The 14,639-nt window shown below is 39.1% G+C and overlaps 1 long non-coding RNA gene across 1 annotated transcript; it reads left to right on the top strand.

The window, feature by feature from the left end:
* Positions 1-276: 276 nt before the first annotated feature.
* Positions 277-12,551, top strand: LOC124081178 (uncharacterized). Its single transcript, XR_006847978.2, has 3 exons — positions 277-555; positions 2,199-2,304; positions 10,772-12,551. It is a non-coding gene; the product is annotated as an uncharacterized LOC124081178 (long non-coding RNA).
* Positions 12,552-14,639: the final 2,088 nt, after the last annotated feature.

The following is a 14,639-nucleotide window of genomic DNA, read 5'->3' as shown; positions in this document are numbered from 1 at the left end:
GGGTGGTTAAGCAGCCCTGGGTTCAATTCCTGAATGAATGAATGAATGAATGAATGAATAATATAAGACTCAGCAGCAACCTCTTTGTTTAAGAGTTAAGGTCCTTGGGCTGGTGCTGTAGCTCAATGACAGATCAGTTCCTAGCACTCTGGAGGCTCTGGTTTCAATCTCTAGCACTTCCCCCAAATGTGCTGCTGGCAGAATCTATGTCTCCCCGCCCTGCAATATTATATATTTCTGTGTTTAAACAGAGATACAAATACAAATGAAAGCACAATGGTTAGAAACTGTTGATCCTCGGAATCATAAAAGCTAAAATGCAAGACAAAGGAAGGTTTTGGAAAGTGTGAGAACTGTGTTCTCGTGCATGAGCCTTTGTCTTAATGCCAAAGCAGTTACAGAGGGCTACAGCCGGCAGCCAGGAGGCAGCGGGAGTTGCTGGGGCCTCGCTGGCTTCGCGCCATCGCAGGAAGTGGAACCCTGGCAGAAGACACACATAGGGCAGACAGCATAGGACAGAACAGCAGAGCACGGTGCAGCTGAGGAAAAACTCAGGTGGGCCAGAAAGAGAGTGTCCGGGAGAGGGGCCTGGGGCTTTAAAGGCGCAGCTGCAGGACTCCCAGTGCTCCAGAGCGCCTTACCCCTGGCAGGTGCGGTCCTTGCTATGCTCATTGGCATCCAGGCTCTGATCCTGTTTGACTTTCTTCAGGCCACGCAGACCCTTGAGTTGCGTGACCCAATCTACCAGAACACCTCCTTTCCTTCCTTAGTTCCCAGTCTTGGCCTGTGGGCTATGTCCCTGTCCTCCACCCTTCGCCCGCCCTCCACCCCTCCCCCGCCCAGCCCTGGCAAAGGGAGCCAAAATGTAAGGGCATAAGGGCAGAATGTTGGGAGGGATCCTGAGAGAAGAAGGGTTTATGCCAAAAACTCAGTCCCTGTCCTGAATGCTAATCCAATAAGGAGGACAGGTTTTGCTATGGTTATTTCAATTTCACAGGGAATGAGATAGCTACTGGCCTTTTGAGAATCCTAACAGTGTGTTCTGGGCTCTGCCATATGGTTCCATTGATACAGTACTGCAACATACAGTTTTCATATTTAACATAATATATATTCCGTGAGGCATTATAGTGTGTGTGTGTGTGTGTGTGTGTGTGTGTGTGTGGTGCTGAGTATTGAACCCAGAGCCTTTTGCATGTAATGCAAGCACTCTACTAACTGAGCTATATCCCCAGTCCACTTATATTGTATTTGAATGGACCCAGATACTAAAATAGAGGGATTTAATCTACATGTTGTGTGAGGTGGAATTCTTTCTGAAGGGAAGAGTTAAGATAGATAACATTTTTTGATTTCCCATATGGACACTCACCATTCTAGCCCCTAAAACCTCCTGAGTTAAGCCTATTTCCCATACAGAGTTCTGAAATGGCCCCAAAATCCATTCTCATGGTGGGAGGTGATAATTCACCCTTGTATTAGTACATAAAGGTTTTGGAACCTATGTTATTTCTATAAACGTGAGTTAAATCATCCCCCTGAAAGAATGTCCCGCCTATATCTCTAGATTGAGTATCCATCAGTCCCCCATGAGATCCCTGTTTTCCTATAACAGAAAGATATTGTGGGTAAGGTGTAACACATTCAGACCCTTGTAACAATTTATGTGGAGGATTCCTGTGATTATGGTGAAAGCATAGGATCTGTTTAATGAATAATTAACATGAACTTCCTGCCAGGCTGAAGAGCCTCTGCCAGTGAGAGAAGTGAGCTGGCTTCTCAATCCTGTTTTCCAAGGATGGCATGAAGCCAGGTTTGTAGTTTGACATGGTAACAATATGAGTCATTGAGAGACACACAAAGTGGAAGTCGGGAGGAAAATCCTGAGAAATTAAACAAAAATTGTTGGGTGGACCCAGTAGTTACAAAGGACCTAGAAAAGGTGATGGAATTAAGACAAATTGAAGAAGGGTATCAAACCATGTTACTGGGTGAGCAATAACAGGCTGTGGAATAAGGGCCAAATAAATCTCTGGTATGATAAATACACATAAAATGAAAAGATACAATTGCTATGCTTATATTTGTGCATATTACAAAAACCAGCATGATAAACTTGTTAATGGGCTAGTAAGTCGATCTATTTTCCCCAGTTGCTCCCCAGTTATTTCTGTTATTTTATCCATTTGTCCCCATAGCAGAGAGTCTGCCTTCCATGCTCAAGTCTTCAACATGGTTGTCTGCAGAGATGGGACTCTCAGTGAACTCACCAGCTGCTTCTTGCCTCTGCTGTTTCAGATCCAGGTGACTGTTTGTGAAGTAAAAAATGAGATGTAGAAAACAGAAGGAGGAGAGATTTGGGTGGGGGTTAGGTCAGTCAATGATCCTTGAAGCCAGAGGTGTCAAATGAGGTCTAATGCTTCAGGAGGAGAAAGGTGAAGAGGGAGTAAATATGGTAAACTTAATTCATCTCTGAGTAATGTTAAGGAAAGTTGAAAGGAAGTCTGGGAGAAGGACAGCAGGAGTTTTGGTTGTGAGTCATGGCAGCTTCCTCAGGAATGTCTGAGTTAACTAATGTAAAGTTGGATGGGGCCTGTGTAAAAAAACTGATAAGAGACATTAGGAAGCAAGTTTTGCACTGCTCAAGTGAGTCCAGGAGGAGTGGCCTGTGGTAGGGGTAGTTAAAATGACTTCCGATGGGCCATCCCATTTTCCTTTTAAGGGGGCTCTGCATTGAGGAGGGGAAAGGTAGACTAAGTCCCCTACTGAAATAGGACTTCATGAGTCTCTGAAGATTGGAGCCAGGGAAGATGAGTATGGGCATATTTCCAGAGGGCAGCCCTAAGGTAAGCTAAGAAAGTTTTAAGATATCAAGAGGAACACTAGGTAAATGAGGTTGAATGATGCGGGGAAGGAGGGGTCACTCATACATAAGTTCAAAAGGGCTGCTTATGAGAGGTGTTTTTTGTTTGTTTGGTTGGTTGGTTGATTTTTGGTGGATTTTTGTTTTGTTTTGTTTTTTGCTTTTAGCAATGCTCAGATTTGGAGAAGGGCCAAAAGGCCAAAGCTCAGTCCAATCCAAATGAGTATCTATAGATAATTTGGTTAAGGTTGCCTTTGGTTCTATTAGTCCTTTCAACTTTTCCTGGTTTCTATGGATGATATATGGAATGTGGAAGTTCCATTTTATATTTAAAATTTTAGCCAATTCTTGGGTAAGAGAGGAAGTAAACTCAGGGCCATTACTGGACTGGAGGCAGGCAGGTAAACCAAAGAGTGGAATTATTTCCTGGGAAAGTAGGGTTGCTATTGTGAAAGCCCTCTTATTGCTAGTTGGAAAAGTCTTGACCCATCCAGTAAATGTGTCTACCAAAGCCAGACTGAAGCACTTGCCTTGTGGAACTGAATGCACTATTGGAGAATGTCCTGGGTCAAAGAGATGCTCTTGAGTTATTAATCTCAGCTTTACAAATCAAAGATACAAAGGAATCACGCAACATCTTACTACCAGGAAACCATCTTGTCACTTACCAAATCTATTCTTCCAGAATACCATCCAAGACACACAAAAAAGACCAAACTGGTATGATAAATACACATAAAATGAAAAGATACAATTGCTATGTGATACTACTCTCGGTAATGTCTGTGATGGGTGAAAGCACCTTTAGAAAAAGATTAGTGTCTAAAGATTCAAAATGAATCAACAGTATTGGATAACAATTTAATTCTCAACTCAGAAGCTAGCTCAAGATTGGGGGCATCTTTAGTTAATGTAATGTGACAGGAAAAGAAGGCCATGGATTTCATTTTATTAGTTGTATTCACTCACAATCGACCTAAGGTCACCAGATATGTAGACACAGTGAGATTTTTGTTGTTGTTTATAGTCTTTAATTGAAGTGATGATAAAGGAAATAGATCTATTTAACAACAAAACCAAATTGCTATTTCTGTCTACTTTAGGAGGTGGCCCCAGGTGTAGGATTCACATTTTGAGTGGCCACTTGTGGTGCAACATTCTGATGCCAAGCCTTGGCATAACAGCTCCCAGAAACTGTTCATCTTCTTGGAAGTGGTTCTCTTGCAAAGACTCCAGCAACTTCTGCAGGACATCTTGGGGCACTTTGCAGCCTGTGCCCTTCAGTTCAGTAAACCTGGTTAACCGGAAGCTCTTATCCAATTCATAACTTTCCGGGTTAAAGGACTTCCGTATAGACATGGTTCCTTACAGGTTAGCCCCTTCCCTCCCTCTCTCTTGTTTGGCTGGGATTTTTACTTCTGATCCACCTACCTCCAGGCCCGGCACGTGCAGAGGGGTGGACATTGTGGCATGTGCCCAGGATCCAGGCGCTCTCCATGAGGCCCATGGCACAGGCAGCCCATCCCCAAGGACTGCACTTGGAATACCTTAAGTCTCAGGCTGCCATCTTCAAAGGCACAACAGGCCCATCCTGCTCTTTCTGTGGCGCTATGCTGCTGGATGGTGGCAAAGGAGGAGAGGCACTGCCAGCTAAGCCCTGCCAACTCAGACCATCCCAGGTGGAGCCGTGGGTGGTGGGAAGCCTGAGGGGTCCACAGGTGCTGGACTGGTACCTGCCGCCTACTGGACAGGCAGGGCGCCCAGGTCCATCGGGCCTGTAGGGCTAGGTGCTGGTAGGTACTGTACCCAGACAGGGAGCTGGCTGTGCACAAAAATGTTGGCAGACAAAAAAAAATTAACCCCTGCGTGGCCACCCTCCCCCTCCACTCCTCCCCTGGTGCCTCATTCTTGGTCTGTGGTTCCTGGCCTTGCTGGCCTTTTCTACTATACAATGCCCTTTACAGTATAAGACTGTCTCCTTGTGGGGCAAATTTTTATGTAGCTAGTATTAAAGGGGTTCTTGTCTGAGTTAGGGAGCCCCTCTCCCTCCAGATTAAAATGTTAGAATAAATAATATTGTATACGTATTTGGAATCCATAAAATATTGACTGATTTTTCCCTAGCTAATGATAAAGCTTACATGAGGGCTGTAATGACACCCGCTTCCTTCACAGAAAAGTCTTACCTGGGCTTCTCTAGAAATCTTCACCATGGCTGATTTTAGGACTGTCAGCAAAAGAGTCTCTACCAAAGAGTTCAATGTAGATAAACTTCCTATTTTCATGTTGCCCTGTTTTACTTGGCCACTGGCCAGGAAGAAATCAGCACTCCAGGTGCTGGACACCCCCTTTACTAGTTTTTCACAAACATGTATCCAGTATAGTAGTTTGTAGAAATATGCAAACAAAGCCTCTGACCTTGAGCTATGCTTCACAAAGTGTGATAAGGAAGACAGATCCTTTTACAAAACCTCTGGCCTTGAGCCAGAGCTTCACAGAGATGTCTACATTTCTAAGATAAGAGAAGTTAGCAACTGGGCTCCATGGTAACAACTGTCAGGGGGAGGAAAGGAGGGGGAGAAGAAACTCTCCCCTTCTCAGGTGTTGTCCTTGAAGGGTTAACTTGCCCAAAACAGTGAAAGAAAAAAACTGCTTTTATGGGAACTTCTGTGGACTGTGAACTTCTGAGACGCTCCCCTTTCATGCTGGGTATAAAATTCTGGAACTACCTGAACTCAGGGTTCAGTGGGTTGATTGATTACAGCAAAAGCTGTGTCCTCTGAACCTGGCTGCAGCCAATTAAAACTGTTTCCTGCTATCTTCGGTGCCTTGCCTTGTCTGTCCCTGCAACAGGGCCACTAACTCAGCTTGCTGCGAGGTGGTCTCTGGGAATAAGGGAGATAATTCTAATATCTGGGTAAGGAACAGAAGAATCTGCTGTAATTTTTCCTTGAATTATAGCATAACCAGCAAGATAAGGGGGATGTTTCTGGGAGTTTCCATGTATGAACCAGTCAAGGGAGTAAGGTAATTGCTGATCCATTATGTGAGAAAATGAACTCATCAAAAAGTCCAGAAAGTCTGAACAAGAATGAGAAATTATAGGAGCAGAGGGGTTTGTTGGGAGCAGAGTGCCTGGGTTTAGTGAGGAATCTTGCTGGAAGGTAGTTAGGGGATCCAGGAGTTGTGCGTGCAGTAATTGGACTCCAGTTGGGGAAAGGGATAAAAATGAATGATGACTAAGGAGATCTGAGAGGGAGTGTATAGTAAGAACAGTAATGGGTTATATAATGTGAATTTTCTTGGCTTGAGGATCATTAGAGCTGATGTTGCTAAAATCTTGAGGTGTTGGGGACAGCTTTGATAAACTAAGTCGAATTGTTTGGGTAGGAATGCAATAGGATGGAGGTGGGGGTATTGTCATGGCACTCCCTCCTCTACAGAAAATCTTTACTAAGCTTCTCCAGAAATCTTCATCATAATTGATCTTAGGACTATCAGCAGAAGATCCTCTACAAAATAGTTCAATGTAGTTAAACTTCCTATTTCCTATTGCTCTAGCTTACTTGGTCACTGGCCTAGATGTGATCAGCACTCCAGTGCTGAACACCCCTTAACTAGTGTTTCACAAAGACTTACGGACTATCTAGAATGAGTAACATATAGAATAGTTTGTAGAAGTGTGTTTGCAAATGCAAAGTGTGATAAGATAGATCCTTTAACTGGGCCTCTGGCCTTGAGCCAGAGCTTCACTGAGATGTTTACATTTCAAATATAAGAGAAGATGTTATTAATTGGGCTCCATGGTAACAGCTGACAGGGGGAGGAAAGAATGTGGAGAAGAAGCTCTCCCCTTCTCAGGTGCTGTCCTTGAAGGGTGAACTTTCCCAGAACACAGTGAAAGAAAAACAGAGATAGATAAATTGTGGTATAAAGGTGTATTAAGAATTGTAATGCAAAAAAATAATAATAATAAGAGAGCTCATGTATAATGGCATAATTTGGTGTGAACATACTTTATATACAGAGTTATGAAAAACTGTGCTGTGGATGGATAATTATGATTGCAATGCATTCCATTATTGTCATGTATGTAAGAAATTTTAAAAAAAAAGAAAAGAAAAACCTGCTTTTGTGTAAACTTCTGGTGACTGTGAACTGTGAAGCCCTTTCTCTTACACACTGAGAATAAGTTCTCAAACTGCCTGAACTCAGGGTTCAGGGGGATTAATTGATTATAGAAAAAGTTCTATCCACTAAATCTGGCTGCAGCCAAATAAAACTGCTTCCTGCTGTCCTGGGTGTCCTGACTCATCTGTCCCCTACAACAGTATCTCCTGACTTCTGGTAAATAATTCCCAAAGCTTATTTGTGTTCTGAGTTGAGGGCCAGGAAAAAGGGATTATTGGGGTTTGGTATATAAATAATTGAAAATTTGGGCTGGGAGTATTAGTTCAGTTGGTAGAGTGCTTGCCTTGCATGCACAAGGCCCTGGGTTAAAGCCCAGTACAAAAAAACCAAAAAAACAAAAAACTGAAGATTTTAGGAAGGAATTATGAAGGGCAGAAATGGTAGAGGAAAAAGAATGGGGAGATGGAAGGGAATCTGAAAGATTTCCCTTGGATGCCTCATAAAGAGGTTTGGCTATGAGGGAGAATTTTGATGTCCAGATATGAGAGTAGTTTAAAAGGCCTAAGAGGACAGCATGTCTCTTTTGGTGGTTGGTAGGGGAATGGCCTTTAAGGCTTGGAGTCTCTCTGGGGGAATATTATAGGAGGTGTGGGTTAAAGGATACCTCAATATTGTACCCAAGAGGAGCAGAGTTGGGCCTTAGACTGAGAAACCTGATACCCCAGAGGGCCAGGGAGTTAAGAAGGGTGATAGCGTAACATGTGGGATATTCTAGTGAAGGCCTACAGAGCAGGAGGTCATCTACATACTGTATAAGATGGCTAGAGAATAAATTTAGGTAACCAGGTCGAGTTGGAGAGCTTGGCCAAAGTGGTGGGGGCTATCTCAGAAGACATGTGGGAGGATGGTCCAGTTGAGCTGCTCCAAGTAGTTAGTGTCTGGGTCTATCCAAGTAAAGGCAAAAAGTGGGCATGAGTCTGGATCAAGAGGAATAGTAAAGAAGGCCTCTTCCAGTCTCATACTGAGAAATGTGTGGTGGAGGTTGAGATATGAGATAAAAGGGTGTCAGTGTTGGACACTACAGGGTATGTGGGAACAATGGCCACATGAGCCATAGCTGGCCATTGGATTTCTTTACTCCAAGAATGGGCGAGTTATGAAGTGAGGTGTTTGGTATAAGAAGTTTGCCCTGCAATAACTGGGAGATGATGGGCTTTAAACCTCTGAGGGTTAAGGGAGTTAGAGGATATTGGGGAAGGATTACATAATGGATGGTGTCTCTTAACTGGATATGAATCAGGGAATGATGTCTTGTTATTGTAGGTTGTGAAGTATCCCAGACTGTGGGGTTAATCACAGAAAGTAAAGAACAATCAAAAGGCTTAGGGGGGTTCCAGGACATGGTCTGGTGTCAGGGCACATGACTAAACTAATCAAGGTCACTCCAAGTGAATGTGGGGACTAAATAAAGACACAGACACAGAAAGTACCTTTTCTTTGGGTTCAGTGACTGCTTCTCAGCCACAGCTCCCACAAGGGGGGCAAGGCAGGCAAGAAAAAGAAGGAGCATGCCTTGAACTTGGGTTTTATTGGAGAGAAGCCATTCAAATGAGGCAAGGGGCCAAGTTTCAGGGGGTTAGTCTAGCTAACTGATGTCTGGCTGTCAGCAGATTGACATCTTGGAAGATCATGCCCATCTCATGTGCTGCTGTGTGATAATCAAAGGCAGAGCAAGCGAAAGGGACACATATGTGCACAGCCCAGACAGAGCACCAGCATCAGTCCAGTTCACTTTGTGCACTCAAAATGCTCACAGCTCACACACACAGCCTATGCCTGTCTCGCCACATCTCCCCCTTTCGTAACTTATAAATGCAATTGGGGAATTATATCTTCCAGTCATTGGATTCTTGGTCCGAGGCCGTTGTAGCCTACTATTGAGACACAAAAAGGATTAGTACAAAAAAAATTCCAATAACACATCATATAGAATGTTTCAACATATTTTTAGAATTAAAGACACTTAATTAACTTCAAAGGACCCAGGTATTATTATTATTACTCTGCCAAGCACTCGTCAGAAGATTATTAATCTTTTCCCAATTTTATTGGGAAGCATTGTATTTGGTCATAGTAACACAGACATATTTATAGTCAGCATGGCATTCAAACCTTTCCTAAAACCAAAGAGCAGAGGGCTCATTATTCATTATAGTGGCTTCTCGAGTGTGCAATGTAGTTCCAATTTTTCCATCAGCACTTATTTGACTATGAAGAATCTTGGAAGTAATTTAAGTCAAATTATTAAGAAAATTTATATTTTGTAGCTTTTAAAACATAGCCATAAAGGCTGTAATTGTAGAAACAATGAAATATTTAAAGTAGTCACTTCAAGAATCATGAGATCAAGAGTTTGCACAGGCTATTGTGAATAAAGTAGTTTTCCTAATTTCTCTTTCAGTGGATTCTTCACTGCTACACAGGAATCCTTTTGATTTATGGGTGTTGATTTTATATCCTGTTACTTTGCTGAATTCATTTATTTGTTCTAGAAGTTTTCTGGTGGAATTTTTTGAATCTCCTAGATATAGAATCATGTCATCAGCAATTAGTGATATTTTAAGTTCTTCTTTATCTATTTGTATCCATTTAATTTCTTTTTATTTTCTTCTATCTAATTGCTCTGGCTAGAATTTCAAGGATGATAATGAATAGAAGTGGTGAAAGAGGAATCCTGTCTTATTCCAGTTTTTAGCGGGAATGTTTTCAATGTTTCTTCATTTAGAATGATGCTGACCTTAGGTTTAGCATATATAGCTTTTACACTGCTGAGGTATATTCCTACTATCCCTAGTTTTTCTAGTGTTTTGAACATGAAGGTGTGCTTTGTTTTGTCAAATGCTTTTTCTGCATTTATTGAGATAATCATATGATTCTTGTTCTTAAGTCTATTAATATCATATATTATGTTTATTGATTTCCATATGTTGAACCAACCCTGCATCCCTGGGTTGAATCCCACGTGATCATATCTTTTTAATATGTTTTTGTATACAATTTGCAGAATTTTATTGAAAATTTTTGCCTCTAGGTTCAACAGGGATATTGGTCTGAAGTTTTCTTTCCTTGATGGGTCTTTTTCTGGTTTTGGTATTAGGGTGATATTAGCCTTGTAGAATGAGTTTGGAAGGATTCCCTCCTTTTCTTTTTCATGGAATACTTTGAGGAGTTTTGGTGTTAATTCTTCTTTGAAAGTGTTATAGAACTCGGCTAAGAATCCATCTGGTTCTGGCTTTTCTTGGTTGGTAAGCTTTTGATGGCATTTTTTATTTCATTATTTGAAATTGATCTATTTAAATCATGTATGGCCTCCTTATTTAGTTTGGGTAGGTCATATGCTTCTAGAAATTTTTCAATGTTTTTGATATTTTCTATTTTATTAGAGTATAAATTTTCAAAATAGTTTCTTTTATTACCTTTATTATCTTTTATTATTATCTTTATTTTATTATTAATTATCTTCTGTATTTCAGATGTGTCCGTTGTGGTATTTCCTTCTTCGTCCTGTATTTTAGTAATTTGAGTTTTATCTCTTTTTCTCTTTGTTAGCATGGCCAGGGGTTTATCTATTTTATTTATTTTTTCAAAGAATCACCTTTTTGTTTCGTCAATTTTTCTAATCATTTCTTTTGTTTCAATTTCATTGATTTCAGTTCTGATTTTAATTATTTCCTGTCTTCTACTGCTTTTGGTATTGATTTGTTCTTCTTTCTATAGGGCTTTAAAATGCCTGGGAATCAATCTAACAAAAGGAGTGAAAATCATCTACAATGAAAACTACAGAACATTAAAGAAAGAAATTTAAGAAAACCTCATAAGATGGAAAGATCTCCCATGCTCCTGGATAGGCGGAATTAATATTGTCAAAATGGCCATACTACTAAAAGTGTTATACAGATTTAATGCACTTCCTATTAAAATTCCAATGACATTCTTCATCGAATTAGAAAAAGCAATCATTACATTTATTTGGAAAACTAAGAGATCCAGAATAGCTAAAGCAATCCTTAGCAAGAAGTGAAGCAGGAAGCTTCATTGCCAGACCTTAAACTATACTACAGAGCTATACTAACAAAAACAGCATAGTATTGGCACCAAAATAGACTTGTAGACCAATGGTACAGAATAGAGGACACAGAGACATACCCAAGTAAATATGGTTATGTCATACTAGACAAAGGTGCCAAAAACATTCACTGGAGAAAAGATAGTCTATTCAATAAATGGTACTGGCAAAACTGGAAATCCATATGTAGCAAAATGAAATTAAACCTCTATCCCTCACCCTGCACAAAAATCAACTCAAAGTGGATCAAAGACTTAGGTACTAAAACAGAGACCTTGCACATATCAGAAGAAAAAATAGGCCCAAATCGTCACCACATCAGCCTAGGATCTGACTTCCTTAACAAGACTCCTAAAGCACAAGAAGTAAAATCAAGAATTATTAAATGGGATGGATTCAAATTAAAGAGCTTTTCCTCAGCAAAGGAAACAATAAAGTGAGGGAAGCGCTTACAGATTGGGAGAAAATCTTTACCACATCCACCTCCAATAAAGCATTAATCTCTAGGATATATAAACAACTCAAAATTTTTAGCACCAAAAAAATAATAATAATAACCCAATCAATAAATGGGCTAAGGAACTGAATGGTCACTTTACAGAAGAAGAAATACAAATGAACAATAAATGTATGGAAAAGTGTTCAGCATCTCTAGTACTTAGAGAAATGCAAATCAAAACTACTCTAAGATTTCATCTCACTCCTATTAGAATGGCAAACATCAAGAATACAGGCAACAATAAATGTTGCCGAGGATGTGGGGGAAAAAGGTACACTTATACATTACTGGTGGGACTGCAAATTAGTGCAACCACTATGGAAAGTGGAGATTCCTCAAAAAATTGTGACTGGAACCACCATTTAACCCAGCTATCCCATTCCTTGGTTTATACCCAAAGGACTTAAAATTAGCATACTATAGTGACTCAGCCACATCAATGCTTACAGCAGCTCAATTCACAATAGCTAGACTATGGAACCAACCTAGGTGTCCCTGAATAGATGAATGAATAAAGAAAATATGGCATATATACTCAACATATACTCAGCTTTAAAGAAGAGTAAAAATACAGAATTTGCCAGTAAATGGTTGGAGTTGGAGAATATCATGCTAAGCGAAATAAGCCAATCCCAAAAAACCAAAGGCAGAATGTTTTCTCTAATATGCGGATGCTAATTCACAATAAGGCAGGGGTCACTAGGGAAGAATATTGTTACCTTAGATTAGGCAGAGGGAAGTGATGAGAGGGGAGGGGTGGGGATGTAAGGATAGGAAAGATATTAGAATGAAACAGACATTATTACTGTTTGTATATATGTGACTGCATGCCCAATATGGTTCTGCAACATGTACACTCAGAAAAATGATGTTATATCCTATCCATGTATATCAAAGTGCATAAATGCATTCTATTGTCATGTAAAACTAATTAAAACAAATAAAAAGAATTTAAAAAAAAGAGTTTGCCCAGGTCTACTTAATTGGCATTCATCTATTTCAAAGCCTGCATGTTAACTTCAGCATGCCAAATGGCAATAGAACAATGGAACATTGAGGAAGGATCAATGTCTTTTTCTTTTAATATAACTAGTGGTACAATTAGGTAAGTTGTATTTTTTATAGGTTACAGGATATTTAATCATCCTTTCTCTTAGTTCTCACATTTAAGGAGTCTTTAAGTCTGTCAATAATGCAAAAATGCTGAAGGCAGAAGTTACACATCAAACATTTTTTTGGAAGCCAACTCAGTGAGGGTTAAAGTTTCTATGAGTTATGGTATCCTCATGTAATTCTAGGAGACAAGACTAAAATATATCCACTATTTATAGACACCTTATTTTATACTGGCAATCATTTGCACAATCCACCCACTTAGGAAAGATGCCAATTTCTATTGTAGATGATTAGCCAATAATACATTGGTGTAAATAACTGGCCTGTATAGGAAAATTCTATTTCAACAATCTTTCTATTTTGACAATTGTCCAGATATATAGTCTTAATTTCTAAGAAACAGCATGATTAACTGGTTTAGGTTTGTTATATGCTGTCTTTTTCTCAAAAGATACTCCCAGGCAGCCTGTTTGCCATAGGATCAACATATAAGTATAACTGACCACTATAGTCAGTATAATTAGTCTAGTTACATGGGTGGACTTTCCAGTCCACATTGAAATGCACACTAAAAGTGAACTTGAGAGATGGGTTCACAGAAGTCTCTTCATAATTTTTTTTACTTATCTGACAAGCTCGTGAAGCTATTTGGCTGTAAACTCTACAGCTGGAAATTTACCTTCCTGTGCCAGGTTTTTCAGTTATTTTCATGATGACAGGTTTAAACTCTCCTTTGAAATCTGATTTAATTTACTGGATCATGTTCAGTAACAGTAAGACTTTTAATATCACAATTTACGTAAAATTTTGAAATATGTAAGATCCAGTATGTGCATATAGGGTCCTGTTTTTCCCCCTTTCTTTATTTAATAAAATTGAATTCAGCCATAGTATAATTAGTTTAAGTTATAGACAATAGTACAGTATTTAAATAATAAGAAAGGATCTATTATCTCTAGCTGGTCATAAAACTTGACAAAAGTCATCTACTAGTTATGTTAAGTTGAACATTAATGGATTGGAAAGGGACCATGTCAAGTAGAAATTTAGCCTTCACTAATTGTACAACTTAATTTTGAAGAATATAATAAGCTGTATATAAAACTTGTACTTTGAAATTAGCTTTAGATTAACTTAAATAATAATCTTAATTTGGGGTGAGGCTAGAGACAGAGTTTTTAACTTAGGAGTGGTGGTCTTTATCAGGGGCATGAGAAAAATATAGACATCTATCCAAAATAGGATGTACACATTAAATAAGCCAAGAAAAGATATTTTGTTTTTTACCATTAAGAAAAAAAATGAAATAGAAACATGAATAGTCCTTTATTTACCAATCTATAAAAAACTATTCTTATTGTTATCAAACTTAGTGTTGACTTAAGTGTGTAGAATTAGTATCTTAAATATTAAAGTGGGGGCCGGGGCTGTGGCTCAGCAGTAGAGCACTCCGCTTGCATGTGTGGGGCCCTGGGTTCAATCTTCAGTACCGCATAAATTAAACATAGGTATTGCATCCTCCTACAACTAAAATAAAATATATTAAAAAAGAAAGAGCCAAAAAATTTTTTTTAAATATTAATGGGTAAAAACAAGTCAACAGTATGGTTTAAGACAGTAATTTAATTTAGAATTTTATGATATTGAGCTAGCAATGACATATTGATGGATTTATGTCAAAATAATTTTTACATATAAAAACAGTTGTATTTTGTGTAGCAATATTAGCTCGAACAATTATGTGTGATTTATTGTTTAATAATTTCAAAAATATTAATGTTTATAGGACATTACCTCATTATTAACATTGAGAAAAAGTCTATCATGTTAAATTTCTTATTGAAATAAGCTATCGGCTTTTTTTTTTTTTTTAGAGAGAGAGAGAGAATTTTTTAATATTTATT

Source organism: Marmota monax, unplaced genomic scaffold, assembly GCF_021218885.2.
Source record: "Marmota monax isolate L192 unplaced genomic scaffold, Marmota_monax_Labrador192_F-V1.1 WCK01_AAM20220418_F8-fsc00114, whole genome shotgun sequence".
Classification (NCBI taxonomy): Eukaryota; Metazoa; Chordata; class Mammalia; order Rodentia; family Sciuridae; genus Marmota; species Marmota monax.
This window is presented reverse-complemented; position numbering and strand designations above follow the sequence as displayed.